This window comes from Channa argus, unplaced genomic scaffold (assembly GCF_033026475.1).
Source record: "Channa argus isolate prfri unplaced genomic scaffold, Channa argus male v1.0 Contig093, whole genome shotgun sequence".
NCBI lineage: Eukaryota > Metazoa > Chordata > Actinopteri > Anabantiformes > Channidae > Channa > Channa argus.
Genome location: NW_027125312.1, coordinates 14,869 through 33,716, shown reverse-complemented (window position 1 = coordinate 33,716; position 18,848 = coordinate 14,869). Strand labels below are relative to the sequence as shown.

The 18,848-nt window shown below is 46.1% G+C and overlaps 10 non-coding genes across 10 annotated transcripts; all 10 read right to left on the bottom strand.

Annotated features, from left to right (window-relative positions):
- Positions 1–2,602: 2,602 nt before the first annotated feature.
- Positions 2,603–2,675, bottom strand: trnak-cuu (transfer RNA lysine (anticodon CUU)). The gene has a single exon. It is a non-coding gene; the product is annotated as a tRNA-Lys (tRNA).
- Positions 2,676–3,151: 476 nt separating this feature from the next.
- On the bottom strand, positions 3,152–3,258 carry trnal-caa (transfer RNA leucine (anticodon CAA)). The gene is made up of 2 exons: positions 3,221–3,258; positions 3,152–3,196 (listed from the first exon to the last, which is right to left on the bottom strand). It is a non-coding gene; the product is annotated as a tRNA-Leu (tRNA).
- A 2,107-nt stretch (positions 3,259–5,365) lies between these two features.
- trnak-cuu (transfer RNA lysine (anticodon CUU)) lies at positions 5,366–5,438 on the bottom strand. Its single transcript has one exon. It is a non-coding gene; the product is annotated as a tRNA-Lys (tRNA).
- A 476-nt stretch (positions 5,439–5,914) lies between these two features.
- On the bottom strand, positions 5,915–6,021 carry trnaf-aaa (transfer RNA phenylalanine (anticodon AAA)). The gene is made up of 2 exons: positions 5,984–6,021; positions 5,915–5,959 (listed from the first exon to the last, which is right to left on the bottom strand). It is a non-coding gene; the product is annotated as a tRNA-Phe (tRNA).
- A 2,631-nt stretch (positions 6,022–8,652) lies between these two features.
- trnak-cuu (transfer RNA lysine (anticodon CUU)) lies at positions 8,653–8,725 on the bottom strand. Its single transcript has one exon. It is a non-coding gene; the product is annotated as a tRNA-Lys (tRNA).
- Positions 8,726–10,893: 2,168 nt separating this feature from the next.
- Positions 10,894–10,966, bottom strand: trnak-cuu (transfer RNA lysine (anticodon CUU)). The gene has a single exon. It is a non-coding gene; the product is annotated as a tRNA-Lys (tRNA).
- Positions 10,967–11,442: 476 nt separating this feature from the next.
- trnal-caa (transfer RNA leucine (anticodon CAA)) lies at positions 11,443–11,549 on the bottom strand. The gene is made up of 2 exons: positions 11,512–11,549; positions 11,443–11,487 (listed from the first exon to the last, which is right to left on the bottom strand). It is a non-coding gene; the product is annotated as a tRNA-Leu (tRNA).
- A 1,003-nt stretch (positions 11,550–12,552) lies between these two features.
- On the bottom strand, positions 12,553–12,625 carry trnak-cuu (transfer RNA lysine (anticodon CUU)). The gene has a single exon. It is a non-coding gene; the product is annotated as a tRNA-Lys (tRNA).
- Positions 12,626–17,435: 4,810 nt separating this feature from the next.
- On the bottom strand, positions 17,436–17,508 carry trnak-cuu (transfer RNA lysine (anticodon CUU)). The gene has a single exon. It is a non-coding gene; the product is annotated as a tRNA-Lys (tRNA).
- Positions 17,509–17,984: 476 nt separating this feature from the next.
- trnal-caa (transfer RNA leucine (anticodon CAA)) lies at positions 17,985–18,091 on the bottom strand. The gene is made up of 2 exons: positions 18,054–18,091; positions 17,985–18,029 (listed from the first exon to the last, which is right to left on the bottom strand). It is a non-coding gene; the product is annotated as a tRNA-Leu (tRNA).
- Positions 18,092–18,848: the final 757 nt, after the last annotated feature.

Genomic DNA, 18,848 nt, shown 5'->3' with positions numbered 1-18,848 from the left:
ATACGATTTCTCTAAGTCTACGAAGACACAATGCAACTCCCCATGACCTTCTCTGTATTTCTCCATCGGCATCCTCAAAGCAAATACTTCATCTGTTGGACTCTTTCTAGGCATGAAACCATATTGCTCACCTCTGCCCTTAGCCTAGCTTCCACTACTATTTCCCACAACTTCATTGTGTGGCTCATCAACTTTATTCCTCTGTAGTTGCCACAGCTCTGCTCATCTCCCTTGTTCTTAAAAATGGGCACCAGTACACTTCTCCTCGATTTTCGATTTTCTGAATTGCTACTTTTTCGAAAACCTCATCATCCATCGTAGGGCTTGCAGCCTTTTGTTACGCTTATGCACAGTTTGAGAAAGCTGATTGGAAACTTGGTTACGTGTATAAACGACAACAAAATTGCGGTACTCCGAGTGGTATCTAGTCGGGTAAAGTCGGTTTCCATATCCCAATTTGTGAAATCACCTCCCCTGAGAAAGCCGACTGTAATTTGGCTACTTTACTGTGTGTAATTGCAGGAAGTGACTTTCATTTTCAGCTGTACAAGAAATCAAGGTTTTGTGGAGTTTTAGTGTTGGTCCCAGATCTTATCCAGTGTGGCCGTATTAAAAGCACCACACAAAACGTGGGGCTTGAACCCACGACCCTGAGATTAAAACTCTCATGCTCTACCGCCTGAGATAGCCGGGCCTCAAAGAGGACCCTGAAAAGACCCTTTGAACTTCAATGAAGCAACATATTTCCAGGCGTCTTTGAGCAAAGTCCCACTTTGTTTCAGCAATCGCTCTTACATCAGCTGCAACTATTTAGCCGTTTGTTTTCTGCAACTTCCTCCAGACAGTAAGTCTTAGGCTTGGAGTATATTGCTTTGAACTAACCGTTTGTCCTCATTCTTGATCCTGTCCATCCTCGTTACTCCCAAAGAGAACCTCAACATCTTAAGCTCTGCTACCTCCAGCTCTGCCTCCTGTGTTTTCTTTAGTGCCGCTGTCTCTAAGCCGAACAACATCGCTGGTCTCACCACTGTCTTGAGACGGTGGCTTCCTTTCATTCTCGCTGACACTCTTTTATCACACAACACACCTGACACTTTTGTCCACCCGTTCCAACCTGATTGCAGTCGCCTCTTCAACTCTTTTCCACACTCTCCGTTGCTCTGAACCGTTGACCCTAAGTACTTAAAGTCCTGCACCTTCTTCACCTCTGCCCCCTGTAACCTCACCGTTCCACCTAGGTCCCTCTCATTGACACACATCTCAGTTTTCCAGAGCAGACCTCCATCTCTCTAGATTTTCCTCCACCTGCTCCCTGTTCTCACTACAAATCACAATGTCATCCGCAAACATCATAGTCCACGGAGATTCCAGTCTAACCTCATCTGTCAGCCTGTCCGCCACCAGAGCTAGGAAGAAGGGGCTCAGAGCCGATCCTTGATGCAGACCCACCGCCACCTTGAACTCCTCTGTCACATCTACAGCACACCTCACCGCGGTCTTACAGCTTTCATACATGTCCTCCATCACTCTAACATACTTCTCTGCCACTCCAGAATTCCTCATACAATACCACAGCTCCTCTCTCGGCACCCTGTCATACGCTTTCTCTAAGTCTACGAAGACACAATGCAACTCCCCATGACCTTCTCTGTATTTCTCCATCGGCATCCTCAAAGCAAATACTTCATCTGTTGGACTCTTTCTAGGCATGAAACCATATTGCTCACCTCTGCCCTTAGCCTAGCTTCCACTACTATTTCCCACAACTTCATTGTGTGGCTCATCAACTTTCTTCCTCTGTAGTTGCCACAGCTCTGCTCATCTCCTTTGTTCTTAAAAATGGGCACCAGTACACTTCTCCTCCAGTCCTCAGCCCTCCTTTCACTCTCCAAGATCTTGTTAAACAAACTAGTCAGAAACTCTACTGCCACCTCTCCTAGACACTTTCATACCTCCACAGGTATGTCATCAGGACCCGCTGCCTTTCCACTCTTCATCCTCTTCAACGTCCTCCTCACTTCACTCTTACTAATCTTGGCTACTTCCTGCTCCACACCAGTCACATCTTCTACTCTTTGTTCCCTTTCATTTTCCTCATTGATTAACTCTTAAAAAGTTCTCCTTCCATCTTCCCATCACAATCCTGGCACCTGTCAATTTATTTCCATCCTTATCATTAATCACCCTAACCTGCTGCACATCCTTCCCATCTCTGTCTCTTAGTCTGACCAACCTGAACAAATCCACCCCTCCCTCTTTAGTGTCCAACCTAGCATACAAGTCCTCATATGCTCTTTGCCACCTCTACCTTCACCTTACGCTGCATCTCCCTGTACTCTTGTCGACTCTCTTCAGTCCTCGCAGTGTCCCACTTCTTCTTAGCTAACCTTTTTCTCTGTATACACTCCTGAAGTTCCTCGTTCTGCCGCCAAATCACCTTGTCCACTTTTCTCTTTCCAGATGACACACCGAGTACCCTCGGTGTTCCCTATGAAAGTCCCCCAGTGACTTTCATTTTCAGCTGTACAAGAAATCAAGTTGTTCTGCAGTTTTTGTGTTGGTCCCAGATCTTCTCCAGTGTGGCCATAATCAAAAAAGACCCCTCCCAACGTGGGGCTCGAACCCACGACCCTGAGATTAAGAGTCTCATGCTCTACCGACTGAGCTAGCCGGGCCGCTAAAAGGACACCTGAAAAGACCCTTTGACCCTCAATAAAGCAACATTTTTCCAGGCGTGTTTAAGCAAAGTCCCACTCTGTTTCAGCAATCACTTTTAGATCAGCTGCAACTATTTAGCCGTTTGTTTTCTGCATCTTCCTCCAGACAGTAAGTCTTAGGCTTGGAATAAATTGCTTCGAACTAATCGTTTGCATGCACATCATGGCCACCTCACTTGACGTGAGTTGATGTGGAGGGTCAGTTGTGCGCGTGGTCAGAAATTACTGCCAGGAGTGCCCGAGGTGCATTCTCGTAAGAATGTTGCGGCAGCATTATCTCAGCAGCACAATGGTATATGGTAGAGAAGGATTATGCAATAGTGTTGCCATGTCTTTTGCTTTGTGCAACAAAAGACAATCACGAGTTGTTAAAGTTTTCAAAGTTGTTCAATACAAATATGTCTAAATCATTAGCAACATGCAGATAAAAGTAATGTCAGGAGTGGGACTTGAACCCACGCCTCCACTGGAGACCAGAAGTCCCTTTGGGGAAGGAGTTCTTCCTTGAGTCTGGCGCCTTAGACCGCTCGGCCATCCTGACAGCCGTTGGTGGGCGCCGACTCTTTAGGACAGTGGAACTAAGTCATTAGGTTGTTATTCTCTAATTCAATCAACATACTCGAGGTGTTCTTGAGAAAAGTCTCAATTTGTTGTAATACTCACCTTTGTCTCAGCTGGAAAGGGCCGTCAGTCGGGACTTTGCGCAACTTATGACAGTGTAATGAAGTGAGTGAAGCTCTTGTTTGTGAGTTTAGTGGGTTTCAGTTGGAGTGTTGGTTAGATGATCGATATTGTTTGGCAAAACGTTTGTACGGGTAGCCAAGTCTGGCTGCAGTTGCAGCTGGATTTTCTGAATTGCTACTTTTTCGAAAACCTCAGCATCCATCGTAGGGCTTGCAGCCTTTTGTTACGCTTATGCACAGTTTGAGAAAACTGATTGGAAACATGGTTACGTGTATAAACGACAACAAAATTGCGGTACTCCGAGTGGTATCTAGTCGGGTAAAGTCGGTTTCCATATCCCAATTTGTGAAATCACTGTCCTTTTACACTGTCCTCCAGACAGTAAGTCTTAGGCTTGGAGTATATTGCTTTGAACTAACCGTTTAGCCTCATTCTTGATCCTGTCCATCTTTGTTACTCCCAAAGAGAACCTCAACATCTTAAGCTCTGCTACCTCCAGCTCTGCCTCCTGTGTTTTCTTTAGTGCCGCTGTCTCTAAGCCGAACAACATCGCTGGTCTCACCACTGTCTTGAGACGGTGGCTTCCTTTCATTCTCGCTGACACTCTTTTATCACACAACACACCTGACACTTTTGTCCACCCGTTCCAACCTGATTGCAGTCGCCTCTTCAACTCTTTTCCACACTCTCCGTTGCTCTCAACCGTTGACCCTAAGTACTTAAAGTCCTGCACCTTCTTCACCTCTGCCCCCTGTAACCTCACCGTTCCACCTAGGTCCCTCTCATTGACACACATCTCAGTTTTCCAGAGCAGACCTCCATCTCTCTAGATTTTCCTCCACCTGCTCCCTGTTCTCACTACAAATCACAATGTCATCCGCAAACATCATAGTCCACGGAGATTCCAGTCTAACCTCATCTGTCAGCCTGTCCGGCACCAGAGCAAGGAAGAAGGGGCTCAGAGCCGATCCTTGATGCAGACCCACCGCCACCTTGAACTCCTCTGTCACATCTACAGCACACCTCACTGCGGTCTTACAGCTTTCATACATGTCCTCCATCACTGTAACATACTTCTCTGCCAAACACCTCTGCCCTTAGCCTAGCTTCCACTACTATTTCCCACAACTTCATTGTGTGGCTCATCAACTTTCTTCCTCTGTAGTTGCCACAGCTCTGCTCATCTCCCTTGTTCTTAAAAATGGGCACCAGTACACTTCTCCTCCAGTCCTCGAACCTCCTCTCACTCTCCAAGATCTTGTTAAACAAACTAGTCAGAAACTCTACTGCCACCTCTCCTAGACACTTTCATACCTCCACAGGTATGTCATCAGGACCCGCTGCCTTTCCACTCTTCATCCTCTTCAACGTCCTCCTCACTTCACTCTTACTAATCTTGGCTACTTCCTGCTCCACACCAGTCACCTCTTCTACTCTTTGTTCCCTTTCATTTTCCTCATTGATTAACTCTTAAAAAGTTCTCCTTCCATCTTCCCATCACAATCCTGGCACCTGTCAATTTTTTTCCATCCTTATCGTTAATCACCCTAACCTGCTGCACATCCTTCCCATCTCTGTCTCTTAGTCTGGCCAACCTGAACAAATCCACCCCTCCCTCTTTAGTGTCCAACCTAGCATACAAGTCCTCATATGCTCTTTGCCACCTCTACCTTCACCTTACGCTGCATCTCCCGGTACTCTTGTCGACTCTCTTCAGTCCTCGCAGTGTCCCACTTCTTCTTAGCTAACCTTTTTCTCTGTATACACTCCTGAAGTTCCTCGTTCTGCCGCCAAATCACCTTGTCCACTTTCCTCTTTCCAGATGACACACCGAGTACCCTCGGTGTTCCCTATGAAAGTCCCCCAGTGACTTTCATTTTCAGCTGTACAAGAAATCAAGTTGTTCTGCAGTTTTTGTGTTGGTCCCAGATCTTCTCCAGTGTGGCCATAATCAAAAAAGTCCCCGCCCAACGTGGGGCTCGAACCCACGACCCTGAGATTAAGAGTCTCATGCTCTACCGACTGAGCTAGCCGGGCCGCTAAAAGGACACCTGAAAAGACCCTTTGACCCTCAATAAAGCAACAATTTTCCAGGCGTGTTTAAGCAAAGTCCCACTCTGTTTCAGCAATCACTTTTAGATCAGCTGCAACTATTTAGCCGTTTGATTTCTGCATCTTCCTCCAGACAGTAAGTCTTAGGCTTGGAATAAATTGCTTCGAACTAATCGTTTGCATGCACATCATGGCCACCTCACTTGACGTGAGTTGATGTGGAGGGTCAGTTGTGCGCGTGGTCAGAAATTACTGCCAGGAGTGCCCGAGGTGCATTCTCGTAAGAATGTTGCGGCAGCATTATCTCAGCAGCACAATGGTATATGGTAGAGAAGGATTATGCAATAGTGTTGCCATGTCTTTTGCTTTGTGCAACAAAAGACAATCCCGAGTTGTTAAAGTTTTCAAATTTGTTCAATACAATTATGTCTAAATCATTAGCAACATGCAGATAAAAGTAATGTCAGGAGTGGGATTTGAACCCACGCCTCCACTGGAGACCAGAAGTCCCTTTGGGGAAGGAGTCCTTCTTTTAGTCTGGCGCTTTAGACCGCTCGGCCACCCTGACAGCCGTTGGTGGGCGCCGACTCTTTAGGACAGTGGAAGTAAGTCATTAGGTTGTTATTCTCTAATTCAATCAACATACTCGAGGTGTTCTTGAGGAAAGTCTCAATTTGTTGCAATACTCACCTTTGTCTCAGCTGGAAAGGGCCGTCAGTCGGGACTTTGCGCAACTTGTGACAGTGTAATGAAGTGAGTGAAGCTCTTGTTTGTGAGTTTAGTGGGTTTCAGTTGGAGTGTTGGTTAGATGATCGATATTGTTTGGCAAAACGTTTGTACGGGTAGCCAAGTCTGGCTGCAGTTGCAGCTGGATTTTCTGAATTGCTACTTTTTCGAAAACCTCAGCATCCATCGTAGGGCTTGCAGCCTTTTGTTACGCTTATGCACAGTTGGAGAAAGCTGATTGGAAACATGGTTACGTGTATAAACGACAACAAAATTGCGGTACTCCGACTGGTATCTAGTCGGGTAAAGTCGGTTTCCATATCCCAATTTGTGAAATCACCTCCCCTGAGAAAGCCGACTGTAATTTGGCTACTTTACTGTGTGTAATTGCAGGAAGTGACTTTCATTTTCAGCTGTACAAGAAATCAAGGTTTTGTGGAGTTTTAATGTTGGTCCCAGATCTTATCCAGTGTGGCCGTATTAAAAGCACCACACATAACGTGGGGCTAGAACCCACGACCCTGAGATTAAAACTCTCATGCTCTACTGCCTGAGCTAGCTAGGCCTCAAAGAGGACCCTGAAAAGACCCTTTGACCTTCAATGAAGCAACATATTTCCAGGCGTCTTTGAGCAAAGTCCCACTTTGTTTCAGCAATCGCTCTTACATCAGCTGCAACTATTTAGCCAGTTGTTTTCTGCAACTTCCTCCAGACAGTAAGTCTTAGGCTTGGAGTATATTGCTTTGAACTAACCGTTTGTCCTCATTCTTGATCCTGTCCATCCTCGTTACTCCCAAAGAGAACCTCAACATCTTAAGCTCTGCTACCTCCAGCTCTGCCTCCTGTGTTTTCTTTAGTGCCGCTGTCTCTGAGCCGAAGAACATCGCTGGTCTCACCACTGTCTTGAGACGGTGGCTTCCTTTCATTCTCGCTGACACTCTTTTATCACACAACCCACCTGACACTTTTGTCCACCCGTTCCAACCTGATTGCAGTCGCCTCTTCATCTCTTTTCCACACTCTCCGTTGCTCTGAACCGTTGACCCTAAGTACTTAAAGTCCTGCACCTTCTTCACCTCTGCCCCCTGTAACCTCACCGTTCCACCTGGGTCCCTCTCATTGACACACATCTCAGTTTTCCAGAGCAGACCTCCATCTCTCTAGATTTTCCTCCACCAGCTCCCTGTTCTCACTACAAATCACAATGCCATCCGCAAACATCATAGTCCACGGAGATTCCAGTCTAACCTTATCTGTCAGCCTGTCCGCCACCAGAGCAAGGAAGAAGGGGCTCAGAGCCGATCCTTGATGCAGACCCACCGCCACCTTGAACTCCTCTGTCACATCTACAGCACACCTCACCACGGTCTTACAGCTTTCATACATGTCCTCCATCACTGTAACATACTTCTCTGCCACTCCAGAATTCCTCATACAATACCACAGCTCCTCTCTCGGCACCCTGTCATACGCTTTCTCTAAGTCTACGAAGACACAATGCAACTCCCCATGACCTTCTCTGTATTTCTCCATCGGCATCCTCAAAGCAAATACTTCATCTGTTAGACTCTTTCTAGGCATGAAACCATATTGCTCACCTCTGCCCTTAGCCTAGCTTCCACTACTATTTCCCACAACTTCATTGTGTGGCTCATCAACTTTATTCCTCTGTAGTTGCCACAGCTCTGCTCATCTCCCTTGTTCTTAAAAATGGGCACCAGTACACTTCTCCTCCAGTCCTCGAACCTCCTCTCACTCTCCAAGATCTTGTTAAACAAACTAGTCAGAAACTCTACTGCCACCTCTCCTAGACACTTTCATACCTCCACAGGTATGTCATCAGGACCCGCTGCCTTTCCACTCTTCATCCTCTTCAACATCCTCCTCACTTCACTCTTACTAATCTTGGCTACTTCCTGCTCCACACCAGTCACCTCTTCTACTCTTTGTTCCCTTTCATTTTCCTCATTGATTAACTCTTAAAAAGTTCTCCTTCCATCTTCCCATCACAATCCTGGCACCTGTCAATTTATTTCCATCCTTATCGTTAATCACCCTAACCTGCTGCACATCCTTCCCATCTCTGTCTCTTAGTCTGGCCAACCTGAACAAATCCACCTCTCCCTCTTTAGTGTCCAACCTAGCATACAAGTCCTCATATGCTCTTTGCCACCTCTTCCTTCACCTTACGCTGCATCTCCCGGTACTCTTGTCGACTCTCTTCAGTCCTCGCAGTGTCCCACTTCTTCTTAGCTAACCTTTTTCTCTGTATACACTCCTGAAGTTCCTCGTTCTGCCGCCAAATCACCTTGTCCACTTTCCTCTTTCCAGATGAGACACCGAGTACCCTCGGTGTTCCCTATGAAAGTCCCCCAGTGACTTTCATTTTCAGCTGTACAAGAAATCAAGTTGTTCTGCAGTTTTTGTGTTGGTCCCAGATCTTCTCCAGTGTGGCCATAATCAAAAATGACCCCGCCCAACGTGGGGCTCGAACCCACGACCCTGAGATTAAGAGTCTCATGCTCTACCGACTGAGCTAGCCGGGCCGCTAAAAGGACACCTGAAAAGACCCTTTGACCCTCAATAAAGCAACATTTTTCCAGGCGTGTTTAAGCAAAGTCCCACTCTGTTTCAGCAATCACTTTTAGATCAGCTGCAACTATTTAGCCGTTTGATTTCTGTATCTTCCTCCAGACAGTAAGTCTTAGGCTTGGAATAAATTGCTTCGAACTAATCGTTTGCATGCACATCATGGCCACCTCACTTGACGTGAGTTGATGTGGAGGGTCAGTTGTGCGCGTGGTCAGAAATTACTGCCAGGAGTGCCCGAGGTGCATTCTCGTAAGAATGTTGCGGCAGCATTATCTCAGCAGCACAATGGTATATGGTAGAGAAGGATTATGCAATAGCTTTCTCTAAGTCTACGAAGACACAATGCAACTCCCCATGACCTTCTCTGTATTTCTCCATCGGCATCCTCAAAGCAAATACTTCATCTGTTGGACTCTTTCTAGGCATGAAACCATATTGCTCACCTCTGCCCTTAGCCTAGCTTCCACTACTATTTCCCACAACTTCATTGTGTGGCTCATCAACTTTATTCCTCTGTAGTTGCCACAGCTCTGCTCATCTCCCTTGTTCTTAAAAATGGGCACCAGTACACTTCTCCTCGATTTTCGATTTTCTGAATTGCTACTTTTTCGAAAACCTCATCATCCATCGTAGGGCTTGCAGCCTTTTGTTACGCTTATGCACAGTTTGAGAAAGCTGATTGGAAACTTGGTTACGTGTATAAACGACAACAAAATTGCGGTACTCCGAGTGGTATCTAGTCGGGTAAAGTCGGTTTCCATATCCCAATTTGTGAAATCACCTCCCCTGAGAAAGCCGACTGTAATTTGGCTACTTTACTGTGTGTAATTGCAGGAAGTGACTTTCATTTTCAGCTGTACAAGAAATCAAGGTTTTGTGGAGTTTTAGTGTTGGTCCCAGATCTTATCCAGTGTGGCCGTATTAAAAGCACCACACATAACATGGGGCTCGAACCCACGACCCTGAGATTAAAACTCTCATGCTCTACCACCTGAGCTAGCCGGGCCTCACTGCGGTCTTACAGCTTTCATACATGTCCTCCATCACTGTAACATACTTCTCTGCCACTCCAGAATTCCTCATACAATACCACAGCTCCTCTCTCGGCACCCTGTCATACGCTTTCTCTAAGTCTACGAAGACACAATGCAACTCCCCATGACCTTCTCTGTATTTCTCCATCGGCATCCTCAAAGCAAATACTTCATCTGTTGGACATTTTCTAGGCATGAAACCATATTGCTCACCTCTGCCCTTAGCCTAGCTTCCACTACTATTTCCCACAACTTCATTGTGTGGCTCATCAACTTTCTTCCTCTGTAGTTGCCACAGCTCTGCTCATCTCCCTTGTTCTTAAAAATGGGCACCAGTACACTTCTCCTCCAGTCCTCGGCCCTCCTCTCACTCTCCAAGATCTTGTTAAACAAACTAGTCAGAAACTCTACTGCCACCTCTCCTAGACACTTTCATACCTCCACAGGTATGTCATCAGGACCCGCTGCCTTTCCACTCTTCATCCTCTTCAACGTCCTCCTCACTTCACTCTTACTAATCTTGGCTACTTACTGCTCCACACCAGTCACCTCTTCTACTCTTTGTTCCCTTTCATTTTCCTCATTGATTAACTCTTAAAAAGTTCTCCTTCCATCTTCCCATCACAATCCTGGCATCTGTCAATTTATTTCCATCCTTATCATTAATCACCCTAACCTGCTGCACATCCTTCCCATCTGTGTCTCTTAGTCTGGCCAACCTGAACAAATCCACCTCCCCCTCTTTAGTGTCCAACCTAGCATACAAGTCCTCATATGCTCTTTGCCACGTCTACCTTCACCTTACGCTGCATCTCCCTGTACTCTTGTCGACTCTCTTCAGTCCTCGCAGTGTCCCACTTCTTCTTAGCTAACCTTTTTCTCTGTATACACTCCTGAAGTTCCTCGTTCTGCCGCCAAATCACCTTGTCCACTTTCCTCTTTCCAGATGACACACCGAGTACCCTCGGTGTTCCCTATGAAAGTCCCCCAGTGACTTTCATTTTCAGCTGTACATAAAATCAAGTTGTTCTGCAGTTTTTGTGTTGGTCCCAGATCTTCTCCAGTGTGGCCATAATCAAAAAAGACCCCGCCCAACGTGGGGCTTGAACCCACGACCCTGAGATTAAGAGTCTCATGCTCTACCGACTGAGCTAGCCGGGCCGCTAAAAGGACACCTGAAAAGACCCTTTGACCCTCAATAAAGCAACATTTTTCCAGGCGTGTTTAAGCAAAGTCCCACTCTGTTTCAGCAATCAATTTTAGATCAGCTGCAACTATTTAGCCGTTTGTTTTCTGCATCTTCCTCCAGACAGTAAGTCTTAAGCTTGGAATAAATTGCTTCGAACTAATCGTTTGCATGCACATCATGGCCACCTCACTTGACGTGAGTTGATGTGGAGGGTCAGTTGTGCGCGTGGTCAGAAATTACTGCCAGGAGTGCCCGAGGTGCATTCTCGTAAGAATGTTGCGGCAGCATTATCTCAGCAGCACAATGGTATATGGTAGAGAAGGATTATGCAATAGTGTTGCCATGTCTTTTGCTTTGTGCAACAAAAGACAATCACGAGTTGTTAAAGTTTTCAAAGTTGTTCAATACAAATATGTCTAAATCATTAGCAACATGCAGATAAAAGTAATGTCAGGAGTGGGATTTGAACCCACGCCTCCACTGGAGACCAGAAGTCCCTTTGGGGAAGGAGTTCTTCCTTGAGTCTGGCGCCTTAGACCGCTCGGCCATCCTGACAGCCGTTGGTGGGCGCCGACTCTTTAGGACAGTGGAACTAAGTCATTAGGTTGTTATTCTCTAATTCAATAAACATACTCGAGGTGTTCTTGAGGAAAGTCTCAATTTGTTGTAATACTCACCTTTGTCTCAGCTGGAAAGGGCCGTCAGTCGGGACTTTGCGCAACTTATGACAGTGTAATGAAGTGAGTGAAGCTCTTGTTTGTGAGTTTAGTGGGTTTCAGTTGGAGTGTTGGTTAGATGATCGATATTGTTTGGCAAAACGTTTGTACGGGTAGCCAAGTCTGGCTGCAGTTGCAGCTGGATTTTCTGAATTGCTACTTTTTCGAAAACCTCAGCATCCATCGTAGGGCTTGCAGCCTTTTGTTACGCTTATGCACAGTTTGAGAAAACTGATTGGAAACATGGTTACGTGTATAAACGACAACAAAATTGCGGTACTCCGAGTGGTATCTAGTCGGGTAAAGTCGGTTTCCATATCCCAATTTGTGAAATCACCTCCCCTGAGAAAGCCGACTGTAATTTGGCTACTTTACTGTGTGTAATTGCAGGAAGTGACTTTCATTTTCAGCTGTACAAGAAATCAAGGTTTTGTGGAGTTTTAGTGTTGGTCCCAGATCTTATCCAGTGTGGCCGTATTAAAAGCACCACACATAACGTGGGGCTCGAACCCACGACCCTGAGATTAAAAGTCTCATGCTCTACCACCTGAGCTAGTCGGGCCTCAAAGAGGACCCTCTTGTCGACTCTCTTCAGTCCTCGCAGTGTCCCACTTCTTCTTAGCTAACCTTTTTCTCTGTATACACTCCTGAAGTTCCTCGTTCTGCCGCCAAATCACCTTGTCCACTTTCCTCTTTCCAGATGACACACCGAGTACCCTCGGTGTTCCCTATGAAAGTCCCCCAGTGACTTTCATTTTCAGCTGTACAAGAAATCAAGTTGTTCTGCAGTTTTTGTGTTGGTCCCAGATCTTCTCCAGTGTGGCCATAATCAAAAAAGACCCCGCCCAACGTGGGGCTCGAACCCACGACCCTGAGATTAAGAGTCTCACGCTCTACCGACTGAGCTAGCCGGGCCGCTAAAAGGACACCTGAAAAGACCCTTTGACCCTCAATAAAGCAACATTTTTCCAGGCGTGGTTAAGCAAAGTCCCACTCTGTTTCAGTAATCACTTTTAGATCAGCTGCAACTATTTAGCCGTTTGATTTCTGCATCTTCCTCCAGACAGTAAGTCTTAGGCTTGGAATAAATTGCTTCGAACTAATCGTTTGCATGCACATCATGGCCACCTCACTTGACGTGAGTTGATGTGGAGGGTCAGTTGTGCGCGTGGTCAGAAATTACTGCCAGGAGTGCCCGAGGTGCATTCTCGTAAGAATGTTGCGGCAGCATTATCTCAGCAGCACAATGGTATATGGTAGAGAAGGATTATGCAATAGTGTTGCCATGTCTTTTGCTTTGTGCAACAAAAGACAATCATGAGTTGTAAAAGTTTTCAAAGTTGTTCAATACAATTATGTCTAAATCATTAGCAACATGCAGATAAAAGTAATGTCAGGAGTGGGATTTGAACCCACGCCTCCACTGGAGACCAGAAGTCCCTTTGGGGAAGGAGTTGTTCCTTGAATCTGGCGCCTTAGACAGCTCGGCCATGCTGACAGCCGTTGGTGGGCGCCGACTCTTTAGGACAGTGGAAGTAAGTCATTAGGTTGTTATTCTCTAATTCAATCAACATACTCGAGGTGTTCTTGAGGAAAGTCTCAATTTGTTGCAATACTCACCTTTGTCTCAGCTGGAAAGGGCCGTCAGTCGGGACTTTGCGCAACTTATGACAGTGTAATTAAGTGAGTGAAGCTCTTGTTTGTGAGTTTAGTGGGTTTCAGTTGGATTGTTGGTTAGATGATCGATATTGTTTGGCAAAACGTTTGTACGGGTAGCCAAGTCTGGCTGCAGTTGCAGCTGGATTTTCTAAATTGCTACTTTTTCGAAAACCTCAACATCCATCGTAGGGCTTGCAGCCTTTTGTTACGCTTATGCACAGTTTGAGAAAGCTGATTGGAAACATGGTTACGTGTATAAACGACAACAAAATTGCGGTACTCCGACTGGTATGTAGTCGGGTAAAGTCGGTTTCCATATCCCAATTTGTGAAATCACCTCCCCTGAGAAAGCCGACTGTAATTTGGCTACTTTACTGTGTGTAATTGCAGGAAGTGACTTTCATTTTCAGCTGTACAAGAAATCAAGGTTTTGTGGAGTTTTAATGTTGGTCCCAGATCTTATCCAGTGTGGCCGTATTAAAAGCACCACACATAACGTGGGGCTAGAACCCACGACCCTGAGATTAAAACTCTCATGCTCTACTGCCTGAGCTAGCTGGGCCTCAAAGAGGACCCTGAAAAGACCCTTTGACCTTCAATGAAGCAACATATTTCCAGGCGTCTTTGAGCAAAGTCCCACTTTGTTTCAGCAATCGCTCTTACATCAGCTGCAACTATTTAGCCAGTTGTTTTCTGCAACTTCCTCCAGACAGTAAGTCTTAGGCTTGGAGTATATTGCTTTGAACTAACCGTTTGTCCTCATTCTTGATCCTGTCCATCCTCGTTACTCCCAAAGAGAACCTCAACATCTTAAGCTCTGCTACCTCCAGCTCTGCCTCCTGTGTTTTCTTTAGTGCCGCTGTCTCTAAGCCGAAGAACATCGCTGGTCTCACCACTGTCTTGAGACGGTGGCTTCCTTTCATTCTCGCTGACACTCTTTTATCACACAACCCACCTGACACTTTTGTCCACCCGTTCCAACCTGATTGCAGTCGCCTCTTCATCTCTTTTCCACACTCTCCGTTGCTCTGAACCGTTGACCCTAAGTACTTAAAGTCCTGCACCTTCTTCACCTCTGCCCCCTGTAACCTCACCGTTCCACCTGGGTCCCTCTCATTGACACACATCTCAGTTTTCCAGAGCAGACCTCCATCTCTCTAGATTTTCCTCCACCAGCTCCCTGTTCTCACTACAAATCACAATGCCATCCGCAAACATCATAGTCCACGGAGATTCCAGTCTAACCTTATCTGTCAGCCTGTCCGCCACCAGAGCAAGGAAGAAGGGGCTCAGAGCCGATCCTTGATGCAGACCCACCGCCACCTTGAACTCCTCTGTCACATCTACAGCACACCTCACCACGGTCTTACAGCTTTCATACATGTCCTCCATCACTGTAACATACTTCTCTGCCACTCCAGAATTCCTCATACAATACCACAGCTCCTCTCTCGGCACCCTGTCATACGATTTCTCTAAGTCTACGAAGACACAATGCAACTCCCCATGACCTTCTCTGTATTTCTCCATCGGCATCCTCAAAGCAAATACTTCATCTGTTGGACTCTTTCTAGGCATGAAACCATATTGCTCACCTCTGCCCTTAGCCTAGCTTCCACTACTATTTCCCACAACTTCATTGTGTGGCTCATCAACTTTATTCCTCTGTAGTTGCCACAGCTGTGCTCATCTCCCTTGTTCTTAAAAATGGGCACCAGTACACTTCTCCTCGATTTTCGATTTTCTGAATTGCTACTTTTTCGAAAACCTCATCATCCATCGTAGGGCTTGCAGCCTTTTGTTACGCTTATGCACAGTTTGAGAAAGCTGATTGGAAACTTGGTTACGTGTATAAACGACAACAAAATTGCGGTACTCCGAGTGGTATCTAGTCGGGTAAAGTCGGTTTCCATATCCCAATTTGTGAAATCACCTCCCCTGAGAAAGCCGACTGTAATTTGGCTACTTTACTGTGTGTAATTGCAGGAAGTGACTTTCATTTTCAGCTGTACAAGAAATCAAGGTTTTGTGGAGTTTTAGTGTTGGTCCCAGATCTTATCCAGTGTGGCCGTATTAAAAGCACCACACAAAACGTGGGGCTTGAACCCACGACCCTGAGATTAAAACTCTCATGCTCTACCGCCTGAGATAGCCGGGCCTCAAAGAGGACCCTGAAAAGACCCTTTGACCTTCAATGAAGCAACATATTTCCAGGCGTCTTTGAGCAAAGTCCCACTTTGTTTCAGCAATCGCTCTTACATCAGCTGCAACTATTTAGCCGTTTGTTTTCTGCAACTTCCTCCAGACAGTAAGTCTTAGGCTTGGAGTATATTGCTTTGAACTAACCGTTTGTCCTCATTCTTGATCCTGTCCATCCTCGTTACTCCCAAAGAGAACCTCAACATCTTAAGCTCTGCTACCTCCAGCTCTGCCTCCTGTGTTTTCTTTAGTGCCGCTGTCTCTAAGCCGAACAACATCGCTGGTCTCACCACTGTCTGGAGACGGTGGCTTCCTTTCATTCTCGCTGACACTCTTTTATCACACAACACACCTGACACTTTTTTCCACCCGTTCCAACCTGATTGCAGTCGCCTCTTCAACTCTTTTCCACACTCTCCGTTGCTCTGAACCGTTGACCCTAAGTACTTAAAGTCCTGCACCTTCTTCACCTCTGCCCCCTGTAACCTCACCGTTCCACCTGGGTCCCTCTCATTGACACACATCTCAGTTTTCCAGAGCAGACCTCCATCTCTCTAGATTTTCCTCCACCTGCTCCCTGTTCTCACTACAAATCACAATGTCATCCGCAAACATCATAGTCCACGGAGATTCCAGTCTAACCTCATCTGTCAGCCTGTCCGCCACCAGAGCTATGAAGAAGGGGCTAAGAGCCGATCCTTGATGCAGACCCACCGCCACCTTGAACTCCTCTGTCACATCTACAGCACACCTCACCGCGGTCTTACAGCTTTCATACATGTCCTCCATCACTCTAACATACTTCTCTGCCACTCCAGAATTCCTCATACAATACCACAGCTCCTCTCTCGGCACCCTGTCATACGCTTTCTCTAAGTCTACGAAGACACAATGCAACTCCCCATGACCTTCTCTGTATTTCTCCATCGGCATCCTCAAAGCAAATACTTCATCTGTTGGACTCTTTCTAGGCATGAAACCATATTGCTCACCTCTGCCCTTAGCCTAGCTTCCACTACTATTTCCCACAACTTCATTGTGTGGCTCATCAACTTTATTCCTCTGTAGTTGCCACAGCTCTGCTCATCTCCTTTGTTCTTAAAAATGGGCACCAGTACACTTCTCCTCCAGTCCTCAGCCCTCCTTTCACTCTCCAAGATCTTGTTAAACAAACTAGTCAGAAACTCTACTGCCACCTCTCCTAGACACTTTCATACCTCCACAGGTATGTCATCAGGACCCGCTGCCTTTCCACTCTTCATCCTCTTCAACGTCCTCCTCACTTCACTCTTACTAATCTTGGCTACTTCCTGCTCCACACCAGTCACATCTTCTACTCTTTGTTCCCTTTCATTTTCCTCATTGATTAACTCTTAAAAAGTTCTCCTTCCATCTTCCCATCACAATCCTGGCACCTGTCAATTTATTTCCATCCTTATCATTAATCACCCTAACCTGCTGCACATCCTTCCCATCTCTGTCTCTTAGTCTGACCAACCTGAACAAATCCACCCCTCCCTCTTTAGTGTCCAACCTAGCATACAAGTCCTCATATGCTTTTTGCCACCTCTACCTTCACCTTACGCTGCATCTCCCTGTACTCTTGTCGACTCTCTTCAGTCCTCGCAGTGTCCCACTTCTTCTTAGCTAACCTTTTTCTCTGTATACACTCCTGAAGTTCCTCGTTCTGCCGCCAAATCACCTTGTCCACTTTTCTCTTTCCAGATGACACACCGAGTACCCTCGGTGTTCCCTATGAAAGTCCCCCAGTGACTTTCATTTTCAGCTGTACAAGAAATCAAGTTGTTCTGCAGTTTTTGTGTTGGTCCCAGATCTTCTCCAGTGTGGCCATAATCAAAAAAGACCCCTCCCAACGTGGGGCTCGAACCCACGACCCTGAGATTAAGAGTCTCATGCTCTACCGACTGAGCTAGCCGGGCCTCTAAAAGGACACCTGAAAAGACCCTTTGACCCTCAATAAAGCAACATTTTTCCAGGCGTGTTTAAGCAAAGTCCCACTCTGTTTCAGCAATCACTTTTAGATCAGCTGCAACTATTTAGCCGTTTGTTTTCTGCATCTTCCTCCAGACAGTAAGTCTTAGGCTTGGAATAAATTGCTTCGAACTAATCGTTTGCATGCACATCATGGCCACCTCACTTGACGTGAGTTGATGTGGAGGGTCAGTTGTGCGCGTGGTCAGAAATTACTGCCAGGAGTGCCCGAGGTGCATTCTCGTAAGAATGTTGCGGCAGCATTATCTCAGCAGCACAATGGTATATGGTAGAGAAGGATTATGCAATAGTGTTGCCATGTCTTTTGCTTTGTGCAACAAAAGACAATCACGAGTTGTTAAAGTTTTCAAAGTTGTTCAATACAAACATGTCTAAATCATTAGCAACATGCAGATAAAAGTAATGTCAGGAGTGGGATTTGAACCCACTCCTCCACTGGAGACCAGAAGTCCCTTTGGGGAAGGAGTTCTTCCTTGAGTCTGGCGCCTTAGACCGCTCGGCCATCCTGACAGCCGTTGATGGGCGCCGACTCTTTAGGACAGTGGAACTAAGTCATTAGGTTGTTATTCTCTAATTCAATCAACATACTCGAGGTGTTCTTGAGGAAAGTCTCAATTTGTTGTAATACTCACCTTTGTCTCAGCTGGAAAGGGCCGTCAGTCGGGACTTTGCGCAACTTATGACAGTGTAATGAAGTGAGTGAAGCTCTTGTTTGTGAGTTTAGTGGGTTTCAGTTGGAGTGTTGGTTAGATGATCGATATTGTTTGGCAAAACGTTTGTACGGGTAGCCAAGTCTGGCTGCAGTTGCAGCTGGATTTTCTGAATTGCTACTTTTTCGAAAACCTCAGCATCCATCGTAGGGCTTGCAGCCTTTTGTTACGCTTATGCACAGTTTGAGAAAACTGATTGGAAACATGGTTACGTGTATAAACGACAACAAAATTGCGGTACTCCGAGTGGTATCTAGTCGGGTAAAGTCGGTTTCCATATCCCAATTTGTGAAATCACCTCCCCTGAGAAAGCCGACTGTAATTTGGCTACTTTACTGTGTGTAATTGCAGGAAGTGACTTTCATTTTCAGCTGTACAAGAAATCAAGGTTTTGTGGAGTTTTAGTGTTGGTCCCAGATCTTATCCAGTGTGGCCGTATTAAAAGCACCACACATAACGTGGGGCTCGAACCCACGACCCTGAGATTAAAAGTCTCATGCTCTACCACCTGAGCTAGCCGGGCCTCAAAGAGGACCCTGAAAAGACCCTTTGACCTT